The sequence below is a fragment of the Eretmochelys imbricata genome, chromosome 2 (genome assembly GCF_965152235.1).
Source record: "Eretmochelys imbricata isolate rEreImb1 chromosome 2, rEreImb1.hap1, whole genome shotgun sequence".
In the NCBI taxonomy this organism is placed as follows: Eukaryota; Metazoa; Chordata; order Testudines; family Cheloniidae; genus Eretmochelys; species Eretmochelys imbricata.
In genome coordinates, this window is record NC_135573.1 from 58678862 (window position 1) to 58693162 (window position 14301).

The 14301-nt window shown below is 42.3% G+C and overlaps 1 protein-coding gene across 5 annotated transcripts in view; it reads left to right on the forward strand.

Moving 5' to 3' along the window:
* The first annotated feature begins 516 nt into the window (after positions 1 to 516).
* The window catches only part of NCOA2 (nuclear receptor coactivator 2), a 255379-nt gene continuing 241594 nt past the window's right edge, over positions 517 to 14301 (forward strand). For all 5 annotated transcript variants that reach the window (XM_077810162.1, XM_077810156.1, XM_077810159.1 and 2 more), the window contains exon 1: positions 517 to 616. The gene's annotated coding sequence lies outside the window, so the exon portion shown is untranslated. The remainder of the gene's footprint in view (positions 617 to 14301) is intronic.

Sequence of the window (14301 nt, forward strand, 5' to 3'; positions counted from 1 at the left end):
TTCCAACCCCCCCGCCCGGCGCACTTTGTTTTTGAGTGGTGGGGAGGTAGGAGCCAGGGCTGCTCCCTCCTTGTGGTGAACACGGCGGCCGTACAAACCAGCGCAGAGCCGCTCTCTCAAGTCTCAGCGACTGGGGAAGACGACTCCCTGGAGGACGGCTGGCAGAGGGCCACCACAGTCGCAGCTCCAAGCCCGGCGGCTGAGGGGTTTCTTCGTGGGCTGCGTAGGTTTCAATGGGCCGTTTTCCCCCCCTCACCTAAGCGCACTGGGCAACCCCCGGGTCGCGCTCTCCCTTCCAGAGCAGGGCCAGAGGCAGCCCGGGGTGTTTCATGGAAAGCATCAGCGCGGGGAGGAAGTTTCCTCCTCGCTGGCGGCCAGGGAGCCTCGGCGAGTAGCGCCGGGGGAAGGAGGGAGGGACTGCGCCTCGCGGCGGCGCTCCCCGCCCCTCCTCCTCTCCGGATAGCGGGGGGAGTTGTGGGAGGGTCTGTCTCCATTGAAATAAACAAGCAGCCAGTTATTAAAACGGGAACATGGCGGCCGCAGCCACAGCTTTATCTTGCAAAGCGAAGGTCAGCGCCTGCGGCAGCCCCGGCAGCCGAAGACATGACTGACCCCGGTAAACACTCCCGCATGCCGCCCCCTCGGCCGGGCTGGGGCTGCCCGCGGGGGGCTGCCCGCTGCTGCCTCCCAGCCGGGTTGTGTAAGCTCGGGGACCCGCCGTGGCTCGGGCAATGGTGGCGGGGGAGCCACAGAAAGGCAGCTGATGGCAGGGGGAGGGGGCGGCTGCTCCCCCTCCGCAGCGAAGGGAGAGGAGTTGGGGGGCTGCGGGTGTCGCAGCGGGGTTAGCTCCGCTTCCAGCCAGCGGGGTGCAGTGAGGATTGGTCAAGCAGGGGAGCGGTTTGCACTCTCAGTGGAAATGGGGGCGATTACTCCCCCTTTGCTGAGGATGCGGGGTGCAGTGGGGGCCTTGTGGGGAGGGGGCTTGTCCCCTTTCCTGGCTGAGCCGGAGCGGGCGGCGGCGGCTGTTTCCGGGGCGGCAGAGCGGCACTAGGACTGGACTGTTCGCCCCCCGGGACGGTGGGGTGCCTTGGGGAATGCGGGGGACGGGGGACAAGGGACCGTTCCCCTCCGCCCGTGGGGTCGGTGTGTATGTGAGCGGCAGGGAAACGGGGCTGGGGCGGCTGCGCTCCCCCCTCGCCCCCCAGTCCCAGCGCTCCGCGCCCGGCCACGGGCAACTTCACTTCTCTTTAACTTTCTGCGCGGGGGCGTGGGCGCGTGAAGCCGGGCAGCCCCTCCCCGCGGCCGGGCCCCTGCCCTGCGGCCGCCTACGCCCCGGGACTCCCGGCCGCCGCAGTGCTGTGTGCGGCGCCGCCCGCGGGGAGGGGCTCGCGGGGCCGGGGCTCCGCTGGTGTCGCTGGCGGGGCGGGGCGCTCGCCGGGGGTGGGGATGGAGGGGAGGAGGCGGTGACGGTGACGGCGACGGCGTCAGCGGCCGAGCGGTGGGGGGAGGGTGACACTAGAGCCGCCTCTTCCCACCGTTTCCCCGGGACCCCGGGTGCGCGCGCGGGGGGCCGGTGTCAGGTTACAAACAACTACCCCTCTGGATTTGCTGCGTGGCTGGTACTGAGCATGCTCCTATCAAGGAAGCATGCGCAGCAACAGCTGCTGAAGCCGCTGTCTCGACCCTGCCCTTACTGCGAGGGGCGGAGTCTATGCAGGGGGCCCAATGGAATGCAAGGGCCGGTCAGACAGCTGGAGGCAGGGGAGGGGCTGAGGGGCGAGAGCAAGGATGTGGGGTAGGGGCTGGGGTTCAGGCGGCGGCAGAGGGGAAATCCCTGCGGTGGGGAGGGGGCAGAGGGGTGACAGTTACCACATGTGCAGTGGCTGCAAAAGAAAGAGTGTTGGGGGGGGGGAGGCATTTTCCCCTGAGAGGAGGGGACGTCCTAGCTCCCGCTGCCCAGGGTTGTGCTCCTAAAGGCACATTGTGTCCAGTGCCCCCACAGGGCAGCACTTCCCTATATGATATGCTGTATTGAGCTGCTAAAGAGACTTGATTCAGTGAAATATTTTACATTGACCTGTCTCCACCCATTTACAAATCATAATTGTCACAGATGTTTTTAGTGTTTAAAGGAATCCTTTATCAGTTTATATGGCTGAATAAAGCCTCATATCAGTTCACAGACTTGTTTTATCTGCTGTTCTGATTGCTTGAATGCCACTGGCTTTTCCTTGCAAGCCACTGTGAATAGAGTTTCACTCCTTGAAGTTTTTTACTTTTTAAAATGTTATTTTTATTTCTCTTTGTATTTCCTCATTTATGTTCTTTAACATTGTGTTATTTAATTGATGTTTTTAATAACTAATCATTTAAAGTATTAATAGTTGCTATTAGCTTCAGCAATCAAGTCAGTGTTTCTATTATAGCACTTCCTGTCTGTACTGTGACATTCCTTCTTAGTTCTAAATTTTTTGGTTTTTTTTAATACACAAGTTTATTCTTTGGGTCATGTGACATCAGTGCTGACTGATTTCCTGTGTTGATGTCAAAACTTCTTCAGTTTCCTTTAATCAAACCATGGGGATTGCCTTTATCAACGTTGTTTAGCTTATCTGTCCAACACTCTTGTCCTCTTTCATGAATCACCATTTTTGTGTAGAACTTGGTTCCCAGATAGTCGCTGCAGGCCAGATTTTAACAGATGGGAAGCAGCTAGATGCTTTTGAAAATCCCACTCGTTACCTAAATATTGGGCTGTTGATTAATCGCAGTTAAATCACGTGATTAACTCAAAAAATTAATCATGATTAATAGCAGTTTTAATCACACTGTTAACCAATACAATACCAATTGAAATTTATTAAAGATTTTGGATGTTTTTGTACATTTTCATATATATTGATTTCAATTACAGAATACAAAGTGTATATTATTTTTGATTACTAATATTTGCACTGTAAAAATGATAAACAAATAGTATTTTTTAATTCACCTCATTACAGGTAATGTAGTGCAGTCCATTTGTCCTGAAAGTGCAAATTACAAATATAGATTTTTGTTATTGTTACATAGCGGCACTCTTAAAACAAACAAACAAACAAACAAACCCCAGTGTAAATCTCCAGAGACTACAAATCCACTCAGTCCTACTTCTTGTTCAGTCAATCACCAATACGAACAAGTTTGTTTACATTTACAGGAGATAATGCTGCCCTTTTCTTATTTACAATGTCACCAGAAAGTAAGAACAGGCATTTGCATGGCACTTGTATAGCCGGCATTGCAAGGTATTTACTTGCCAGATATTCTAAACATTCGGATGCCCCTTCGTGCTTCGGCCAGCATTCCAAAGGACATGCTTCCATGCTGATGATGCTTGTTTAAAAAAAAAAAAAAGAATGTGTTAATTAAATTTGTGACAGAACTCGTTGGGAGAGAATTGTATGTCCCCTGATCTGTTTTACCCGCATTCTTCCGAATATTTCATGTTATAGCAGCCTCAGATGATGACCCAGCACAAGTTGTTCATTTTAAGAACGCTTGCACTGAAGATTTGACAAAACGCAAAGAAGTACCAATGTGAGATTTCTAAAGATAGCTACAGCACTCGACGCAAGGTTTAAGAATCTGAAGTGCCTTCCAAAATCTGAGGGGGACAAGGTGTGCAGCATGCTTTCAGAAGTCTTAAAAGAGCAACGCTCCGATGCGAAAACTACAGAACCCAAACCACCAAAAGGGAAAATCAACCTTGTGCTGGTGGCATCTGACGCAGATAATGAAGATGAACATGCGTTGGTCTTCACTGCTTTGGGTTGTTATCGAGCAGAACCAGTCATCAGCATGGACACGTGTCCCCTGGAATGGTGGTTGAAGCATGAAGGGACATATAAATCTTTAGTACATCTGGCACGTAAATATCTCGCGACACCGGCTACAACAGTGCCATGAGAACGCCTGTTCTCACTTTCAGGTTACATTGTAAACAGAAGCGGGCAGCATTAGCTCCTGCAAATATAAACAAACTCGTTTGTCCAAGTGCTTGGCTGAAGATGAAGTAGGACTGAGTGGACTTGCAGCCTCTAAAATTTTACATTTTTATTTTTGAATGCAGTTTTTGTACATAATTCTACATTCGTAAGTTCAACTTTCATGATAAAGAGATTGCACTATAGTACTAGTGTTAGGTGAATTGAAAAATACTATTTTGTGATTTTACAGTGCAAACACGTGTAAGCAAAAACAAATATAAAGTGAGCACTGTACACTTTGTATTCTGTTGTAATTGAAATCAGTATATTTGAAAATGTAGAAAACATCCAAAAATATTGAAATAAATGGTATTCTAGTATTGTTTAACAGTGCGATTAATTGCAATTAATTTTTTTAATTGTTTGACAGCCCTACTAAATACCTTTTAAAAATCTGGCATTTGTTGCTTTTTGGAGAAACTAAAGTGCCTTGTCTCCACTATGTTTTTAGAGGGGGATAGCTAATGCATGGTAGTTAACGGATGGCAAAACCACACATTTTCTTAACACTAAGTACACAGACGGTAGTGCTGACTCAGATGTTCAATTACCCATTATTATTCATAGCTTGAAAACTCAGCCACACAATCAGTATCAAACACTGCTCCTTTGCCATCGGATGTATTAGTGTCTGAATGTCTGGAAAATCAGTTAAAGCATTTTAAACTAAAGGAATTTAGAGGCTTCCCCCCCTCAAATTCGTTTATTACCTTTGGCCTGACGAAATTTCAATAAATGGTTTAAGGTTCAATTTTTGGATGATCTTGCTCCTTCTTTTTGTCCTGTACTGGTCAGGACATCTTTCATGAGCAGGAGATTGAAGACCCGGCAGCGTCATGCTAGATCCTGCTGTGCACACAGAGTATTGGCCTAGCTGTACGTTGATCCTCACTATGAGTAATGCATACAAAGTCCCATTAGAATTAACCAATTGAGCCATGTATTTGGTGCTATAACTGTATAGATTCTTCTTTGATCTCGGCCTCTGCTGCTTGCTAACCACACACGTTATAAACCTTATCTTGTACTACTCATGTGCTCCCAGGAAAATTTAACTTTTATAAACACAGCATTTGTTGTGTTTACATCTTTTTTGCATTATGATGGTAGTATTAATCAGTCCATTATTGTGATACCCACAAAGGTGTACCAGAATATGATAAGCTGTGACAGAAGTGTTTTCAGGTCACTTGGAACATTGTGATGTTGTGTCTCAGCACACTTGCATTGTGCAGGGCTGATCACCTGACCCAGAAACATCCATAAATAGGGAGTGGTGGTTACTAGACATGCTCCGTATTTGTGAAGCTGTATAGGATGTTTTCATTGTAGGAAAGCTGCTTGGCAGGTCACTCCCTGTTTACTCACCTTATAGCTGAGGTAATCAGATCTCAAGAGGGGGAAATGTTATAAATATATCTGCTGATGACAACCCTGTGACATCAGTGACTGATCAATGCAAGAGAATTCACATGCACACTGTGAGGGATGGTTTTGCTGACAACATGGGGAAATATTTTGAAAAGGAGGAGGATGCTGACATTCTTATGAACATCTGAAGAAGCTGGACATGTATATTATGGCCACATTATAGAATCATAGAGTGATAGAAATGTAGGGATGGAAAAGGCCTTGAGAAATCATCAAATCCAGCCCCTTGTGCTGTGGCAGTAGGAAGTAAACCTAGAGCATCCCTGACTGGTAGTTTTCCAACCTGTTAAAAACATCCAATGATGGAGATGCCACAATCTCCCTTGGAAGCCTATTCCAGTTTTTAACTACCCTTATCATTAGTTTTTTCCTAATATCTAACCTAAATCTCCCTTGCTGCAGATTAAGCTCATTATTTTTTGGCTGATCTTCAGTGGACGTGGAGGACAATTGTTCGCAGTCTTCTTTATAAAAGCCCTTAACATTTTTGAAAACTGTCTTTTCTCAAGACTAAACATGCCCAGTTTTTAACCTTTCCTCATAGATCAGATTTTTTAAAATCTTTTATCATTTTTGTTGCTCTTCTTTGGACTCTGTCCAATTTGTCCACAAGTGTCTAAAGTGTGGTGTCCAGAATTAGACAAGTACTCCAGATGAGGCCTCACCAGTGCAGAGTAGAGCTGGACAATTACTTCCCGTGCCTTACCTATAACACTCCTGTTAATACGCCTGAGAATATGAGCCTTTTTGACAGCTGCATCATATTGTTGAACTTTCATTCAGTCCGTGATCCACTGTACCACCAAGATGCATTTCAGCAGTACTCCCACCTAGCCAGTTATTCCCCATTTTATAGTTGTGTGTTTGATTTTTCCTTCTTAAGTGTAGTACTTTGCACTTGTCTTTATCGAATTTCATCTTGTTGATTTCAGACTAATTCTCCAGTTTGTCAAGGTCATTTGAATTCCAATCCTGTCCTCCAAAGTGATTGCAGCCTCTCCGAGCTTGGGGTCATCTTCAGATTTTATAAGCATACTCTCCACTCCATTATCCAAGTCATTAATGAAAATATTGAATAGTACCAGATGCAGGACTAAGCTATGTAGGATCTGCTAGCTATGCCCTTGCAGTTTGACAGTGAACCATTGATCATGACTCTTTGAGTATGGTCTTTCAACCAGTTACGCACCCACTTTATATCAATTTCATTTAGACCACATTTCCCTAGTTTGCTTATGGGATGGTTGTGTGGGACTGTCAAAAGCCTAACTAAAATCAAGATATATCATATCTACTGCTTCCCCTTATCCACTAGGTTATTAACCCTGTCAAGGAAATTTGGTCAGTTTGGCATGATTTGTTTCTGACATATCCATGCTGGTTATTCATTATAATTCTGTTATTCTCTAGGGACCTACAAATTGATTGTTTAATAATTTGTTCCAGTATCTTTCCGGTTATTGATGTTTTAGGCCAACTGGTCTGTAATTTCCTGTCTTCTTTGTTCTTTTTTTTTTTTAATTGAAACGTAGGTAATTAAACCTTTGTGAATCTAGCTTTAAGTCCCAATTTTAGGCTCCCCTGCAATTCCCCAAGCTCTCACCAAACTCTTTAGGTGTCTAAACTCAGCACCTACATACTCAGGGTAAAACTTTCTGCCTCTGATCATGCACCCTGCTTCCCTAGGATGCCAATATCATACTTAAGGTGCAGAGTGATTGACGAATAAGAGAAGATGAGGGTGGGGCTATGCTTATCTTGCTTGCTGGGCCCGATCTGGGTAGGTGTTCTCAGAGTCTCTGTACTGGTTTGGGTCCCATTCAGAATCTGACTGGAGGCAGACACAGTGCCATCATCTTCCTTATCACTTCTAGATTGATAGAGAACTTGCCTGGGATGTGGAAGACTCCGGTTCAATTCCAGGATTTGAACAGGGGTTTCCCACATTCCAGGTGTGTGCTGTAACCATTCGTCTAGAAGTACGAGGAGGGCTCCTCCTCCTCCGGCTGTTTTGTGTGGAGTTAGGCATCTGCCTAGCTCATTCTCTCAAGAAACCACTCAGGAACTTAAGTCACCTAACTCCAGGAGAGAGGTTCTCATTCGTGAATCACCAGGCAGAGCTAGGTATCTATTTGCAGCGGGGTCTTAGGCTCTGAAGAGGGTGAAGGGGTAGAATTTAGCACTCTCCTCTGGCCAGCATCTCCAGTTGGCTGTCTTAGGCAGCTTCCTGCCTAGTGAGCAGGCTTTTGGGGTTCCACTCTGAGGTGCCTCTTTCTCTTCATTCATTGTATAGGGGGCTTAAGCACCTTACTCGGGATTTGTGAATTGCAATGGTGTTCATATGATTTTCGTGGTGCCTAAAAACTAGGTGTTGTGATACTGAGTGTTCAATTCTTAATTCCATTTGTGAATCTAGCACTTAGGCCTTTTTCTCAATGCTAAAAAAGGTGATTTTGTTTAACAGGGGGTAACTAAGGTCTGGATGTGGGGGTATTCTGAGGGAAAACCTCAGTAAGGAGAAAGCACTCAATTTTAGCAGTGAGAAAAAGGCCTGAGAAAATGTCTTTGGAAGACAATCGGGGAGCAATATACTCATATGTTTGTGCCAAAGCAGCAAAGTGCAAATTTTGTTTTGAAAACTTGATCAATATGTGTAACAGTGATGGTAGGGGAGAGTCTGTATAAGGAAGAATGGTAAATTTTCTGCCTTGTAACTTTTGTTAAAAAGGTATTCATAAGTATTTTGAATACTTTTTTACAATGCTTTACACTAGTTTTAGTGTTTTTGTATACATTAGAAACTGCATGGCCTACAGTAATGAAAAATTTAATCTATAATGGAAAAAGATTAATAAAGAAAAAGCTATACTTTTCTTTAGGGTTTTACATTCAGTAGCCCTGCAATTTAACTCTGTAAAATCCCTTGCAAATGACAAAAATTCCTTTATTTATGTCCAAATTTAAAATAGAAATTTTAAAATGGTAGTATATTGTGACTGAGTTGCCCTGAAACATCACAGTTTGCTACCCCCGGAACAGAGAATGAGGAAAGGCAGAGGCAGCAAATTGTGGCAGGGCAACAAAAAGAAGACCTAATTTAGTAATTGCTACTGGTAACAAATTGTGATGGTAGCCGTTGGTAGCATTACACCCTGTGTTGTGTTCCAATGTCCCTGGCTCTGGCCCCTGTGTGAGGGGGGGAGGGGGAGGAGTTACCTCCCCCACGTTCATTCAGCCACCTGAGTCCCAATGTATGCAGAAGGATCTGGTAGGGGGTTCGTATCTAGTTCCTCCCCCCCTGCATGGAGGACCCAGGTGTATGTGTTTTAAACTGTACTCCATCCATTCCCTAGGGGACCCTGTGAGCTAATGTAGAGCCCTCTTGTACCTCTGCTTTCCACAGATTCCTGTGTGAGGCGTAATTGGAGCCTGGTCTCTGTGCCCAACTACTCATGGGCCTGAGTATTTCTCCCTAGCATAGAAACCACATGCTCCTCTTTACAGAGAAGGGTAGGTGTATTTATAAGTTCAGCTCTCTCTTACTATAGGCAAGAAGCCTGCTTAAGGTTATTGGAGTCTTAGAAATTGTTTGTTTAAAAATCAACAAGATTGCTAGCAACCACCAAGTATTAATAACATCAGACACTCAGCACATGTTAATATATTTACCTTTATCCAAAGTATGTATACAAATAAACACCCCTCTATGTACATGCATTCCGCTATTAAAAAGTTCTGCTTGCTGAAGGTGAATACTTTATTCACCCATCCAAAAACAAAAAGGTATCGTTGTCTTTTGGATTTTTTGTCTTTTCTTTCTGGTAAGGGGCAGGCAAGTAGATTTTTATTCTGGGCTAGCAAAATGTCATGACATTCTGAAGTTTGGCTCTAGCTACACAAATATGTCGAGAGCTATAGCAATACAGTATTGCCCAAGTAGAGAAACAGTCAGAGATTTTCCTCATCTGAGGGTAGTCTGCCCAAATGAAGGAACTGTTTTTACCTGAAAGCAGTTTTGTTTTTGTTTTTTTGTTACTACTGTCTCTGGAGACTGTCATCATTTGTTTTATCTTTGGATTTTTATCTGCTGACCTCCTTATATAAAATCAACTCTAGCAGCTGATTTCCTGGTTGTCTCCCACTTGATGGCAGAGGTGGGAAACATAATGAGAGGCAATCCCAACAGTTTTGAAGGATTGCTGGCCTGCTATATTGGCCAGCTTTTTCTGAAGTGTCCATGTTTGATATCATTGATGTCAGAGCTGGCACTAGGCATAAGCAGACTAAGCAATTGCTTAGGGCCCTAAGCAGCTCCAGGGGACCCCTATTGGTTTTTTTTTTTTAGTATGTGTTGTGCGGGGGTAAGGGGAAATATTACTGCTTAGGGGCCTCTGTGGGCTAGCACCAGCTCTGGATAATGTCAGATTGAGCTAGGGTTGCCAATTCTGATTGGACATATTCCTGGAGGTTTCATCACATGACATAATATTTATTTGAATATTTATCTTTAATTCCTGGAGATTCCAGGACAATCATGGGGGGTTGGCAACCCTAGATCGAGCCTATTCTCCTCAAGGATGTTCTGTTGTCTACTTATGTTCACACAGCTGCATAGATATTCATGACCAATGTGAATGGCAAGCAGTCGGTCACTTGACCAAAATTAGATTGTGCTATTGCCCTACTTCAACAGCTTTTGGCTGATGGACTACAGTGAAGGTATCACACATGGGGAGTGCATATGTATATAATACAATGTGCTGACACCCTTCCCCACTCCCATTCCTGGGGAGTGGATCATAGGGGTTAATTCCACTTATACCTACGTTAGTGGGTGAGCAGAGAGAAGAGGAAGCTTGGCCAAAGATACTGTGGCAAATTACTGTTTATGAAGAGTGCCATGGTATCTTTAATGTCCATGCAACCAATCTTGGTGATGTAAGGTCTCATCCACAAGCCTTTATAAAAGGAGTCAGACCACAGAAATGTTTAGAACAGAACTTTTTTTTTTTAACAAAATAAGTATCTTCTTTCCAATCTCATAAATGCTTAAATAAGTGAGTTATTTATTAATGTGGGGTGAAACATGGCCTAATCATCTTGTGGATTATACTATTTATTATTGTGGTTGCTTGTTCACTTCAAGTAAAAACCTTGAGGAACCCTTAACTTCCTATTTTCTGAAGCTTTAGGTTAGACTTTGCCTTTATTTTACAAAGAAAGGAATCTGTATAGTCCTAATGTTGCATGACTGCCTTTGCACTCCATGAAGGCCCTTTTGTAAAAAGGCAGTTTGTAAATCCCTTTGGGTTCGTTAGTATACTGTGCTGCCGTCTTTGGTGCCTGAAACTCAGGTATTTGAGGAAGGAGTGGTTGGTATTTTTTTTTATAAGCATGATGCTGATGGATAAGATAATGTAGTTGGAGGCTGAAGCTGTTAAACGCAGAGCCATGATATATAAGGAGAAAATGGTCAAAGATCATTTGCACACAAAAAAGTGTGGTCATTAGGATTTGTCCAGATCTAATGTAGCATATTAATTACCCTAATGCTATAGACTCAAAAGGGAGTTATTAAAGAATGGTGTTTATGTTTTTATCACTATTTGTGATGCAGAGTGTGCTTTATAAAACAGGCTGTGAAGTTCTATGGAGAAAGGTAGATTTAAACTGTGTAAAGTCTTGATATTCACAACTTTTCCCCTAACTTTAAAATAAAAGGGAAGAGGCTCTGCTCCATCTGCAGCGAGCACAAGTTACTCTGCAGGAATAACAGTCATTTAGAAAGACAGCTGCTACTACAATGCCCACTGTCTTCTGCTCTTTTCCTTTGTTGATGATGTCACTGGTATATTGACAGAAGCTGTGGTACTGCGCTAAACTGGAGCTCATGCAAGAATCCTAGACGAGAATCCCTGAGACTACAGGGTTGCTCAAATGTGAGGTGTGAGGAAACTCTGTTCATTACTTTTTTTTTTTTTTTTTAAATCGGTGTTTGCTAAATTGAAATAAAAACCAAATTCTCTTTGTTCTCTGAGGAAAAGATTGTGCATTGAATAATGAAAAGGGTGGTTGGATCAAATTCATGTTTGTCATGTTCTTTTTATACTTAATGCTTTTACTGTCATTGGCTTCTCAAACAATAAAATAAAAATACAATCCAGTCTCAATGCAGTATTTGCAAAATTCTGTGCATTTCTCTCTTCACTACGCTATTTTCAATACTCCTGATCAGACATGCCAAACCCACGAAAAAAATGCAGATATTGGGCTTGTTTTTGGCTTAACTGGCTTGTGAGTTGCTTGTTGGGTAGTTTCTTATTTGGCTTGTTGCTTCTTTTTTTTGATCGGCTCCTGGCAAGCGGGGGCAAGCAGGGGCAAAAGGGGGAGAGAGTCAGGGGTACACAGTGGGCCTACCACAGTCCTAGACTGCAGGCCGGAGGGATCTAGTTACATAGAGTGTTGGGGTTCTTAGGGATTGGCTTGTTTTGGCCTTGTTTTGAAATGGGATTAGCTTGATTTTTGGCTTATTGTGAAAGTCGGGGTGCTTATTTATCATGTGAAAGTTGGCAGCTGTGCTCCTGATGGCAGATAGTAAGTCCCTTAATGCATGGCTAGAGGGTGGAGAGAGGGAGAAAACTCTTGAGCATATGGAGACGTCCAGAAGAAGATGTGCATCGTCAGCTGTGATTCCACTGTGTGCTTGTAGACACGATCTGAGTTTTCTCTTCTTGGGAATTTCAGTCTTACAGAAGAATTCTTTGACTTTTAGATGTCAAGATAATGAAGTTTAGGGTAGCAAATAGCTTGCAGATTTAACAGTGGATAATACAATTATCAGAACACTTGCTATGCATTAAAACAGTATTTTTAGCAGATGTAAATAATATCTTAGCAAAGTGGTAAAATGGAGTACAGTTTGGATAAAAGATAATTCATATTTGTTTCATCAGTAGCTGTATTTTATTAGCTGTCTACTTGTTTCAGTACAGTTAATGGTTTGTCAGCACTATTTCCATTACACAAACACCACCCTATATTTAATGATTCAGTAGCTTAGCTGTTTACAAGTCACATGAGGCAGAAATATGACATGTAAAATGACATCCTATATAGTTTGATAAATTTGGGGTGCAGGATTAAAAATAATGCAGGTTTTTAGCTGTTGTGTCCATTTTCAGGCAGTCTTGGGCAGTTTTTGCAAGGTCAAAAATAATTAATTGGAGAAACTTAATCCTTTATGGACCAAGGGCTGGATCCCTGCAAATACTTACTTATTATGCAATGTTACTCCCACGAGTATTCTCACTGAAGTAATTTTGTTGGTGGTTATATTATTATTATTTATTATGAGATAGTAGAGAGTTTGAAAAATAGCTATTGAATATGCACTGATTCTAGCTTGTATAATTTTTGTTCACAGCTATGACTTTTTTTTTCAGTTTATTTTTTAATATACTATAGGCCATTAGAATTCGGACTTACTCTAATAAATAAGAGATTTTTTTTAAGTCATTTTGGCACAAATTCCTTTAAAAAAACAATAATGAATTTATCAAAGCTTAAAATAAATTAATCGTTTAAAGCCACATAATATACTAACATTACATGAGTATTTTCCTTTAGAAATAAAATGATACAACTGCATGACAGTCTTGAATTTCCTTAAATGACTTCTGTAACAAAATCTTTTATTATTATAATAGCTGGTCTTACTTGTGCATTGTTCTCATTTTGGCAATTATGAGTGACAGAAAATCTTACTATTTCTTAAGTGCACTCAGACAATTTTTATTCTGAAAAGCCTTTTTATGTGTATTTTAGGTTAAAATATAACCTCTGCAATGCCTAATTATATTTTTTGTATATTATTAAACTTGTTCTCTGGAATAGATAAATTATATTGTGCTAAAATAATACTCCAAAATATTAAATCTATATTTATATATATAAATATAGGGGAAAGAGTTTAAAGATCATAAATCAAGGAGGAAAATCAGTATTAAAGATGCTGACTTATTCATAAGTCCTACATAGTACAGATGATATGATCCTCTATTAGGGAACTTTAGAACATAGTGTGAATTTACATATCTTATGAGCAGCAATTTATTTATTTAGCATTTGCATATTCATTGAGCCAAGCAATAGCAGTAAGACTTGGAATGCAGGCCTGATGGTATGGAAATCACGGGACTGCACATTCTTACAATATCTAGATGCATGTGGCTGGACAAAGAACAGTGTGAACCCTGAAGAAGAAAAAATTTATAATGTGCACCAAACTGAAAATGTAAAGGTGCTAGCACACAGAGCCTTTTCACCTTTAAGTTGCTGGATAGAATACATCCCTATGTGTTGGGGACTGAAATTTGTTATTTTGATTATTCTTTATTGAGTGTAAAACGTTGTTGCTCTTGGTGGGATTTCAAGTGGAAATATCACAGTTGGCACTCTTAGTGACTGGTTCAATGCGGAAGTCCAGGATTGAAGAATGTTTATGGAGACTGGAATAATTTCTTGCCTGTTAGGAATTAAGGCATATGTTATGGTAGCTCGCACATTTGAACATGCTGTGTGTGAATATGGGACTTAGTATTTTAGTGCGGTCAATATGGCACCTCTAATGTGCACTCTATATTAATTTTAAACACTCCCACAAAAAGCAGTTTAGTGTGTCAGTTACCTATAGCCTACTAATGATATTGGAGGTACTTGCTTTTAAATCAAATGTTCTCAGAAGAGAATCTTGGTCTGCGGATAAGTTTAATAATGTATTTTTCCACTAACTTTTTGTCATGGATGTTCTCACCAGCTAACTGATTCATCATTATGATAACAG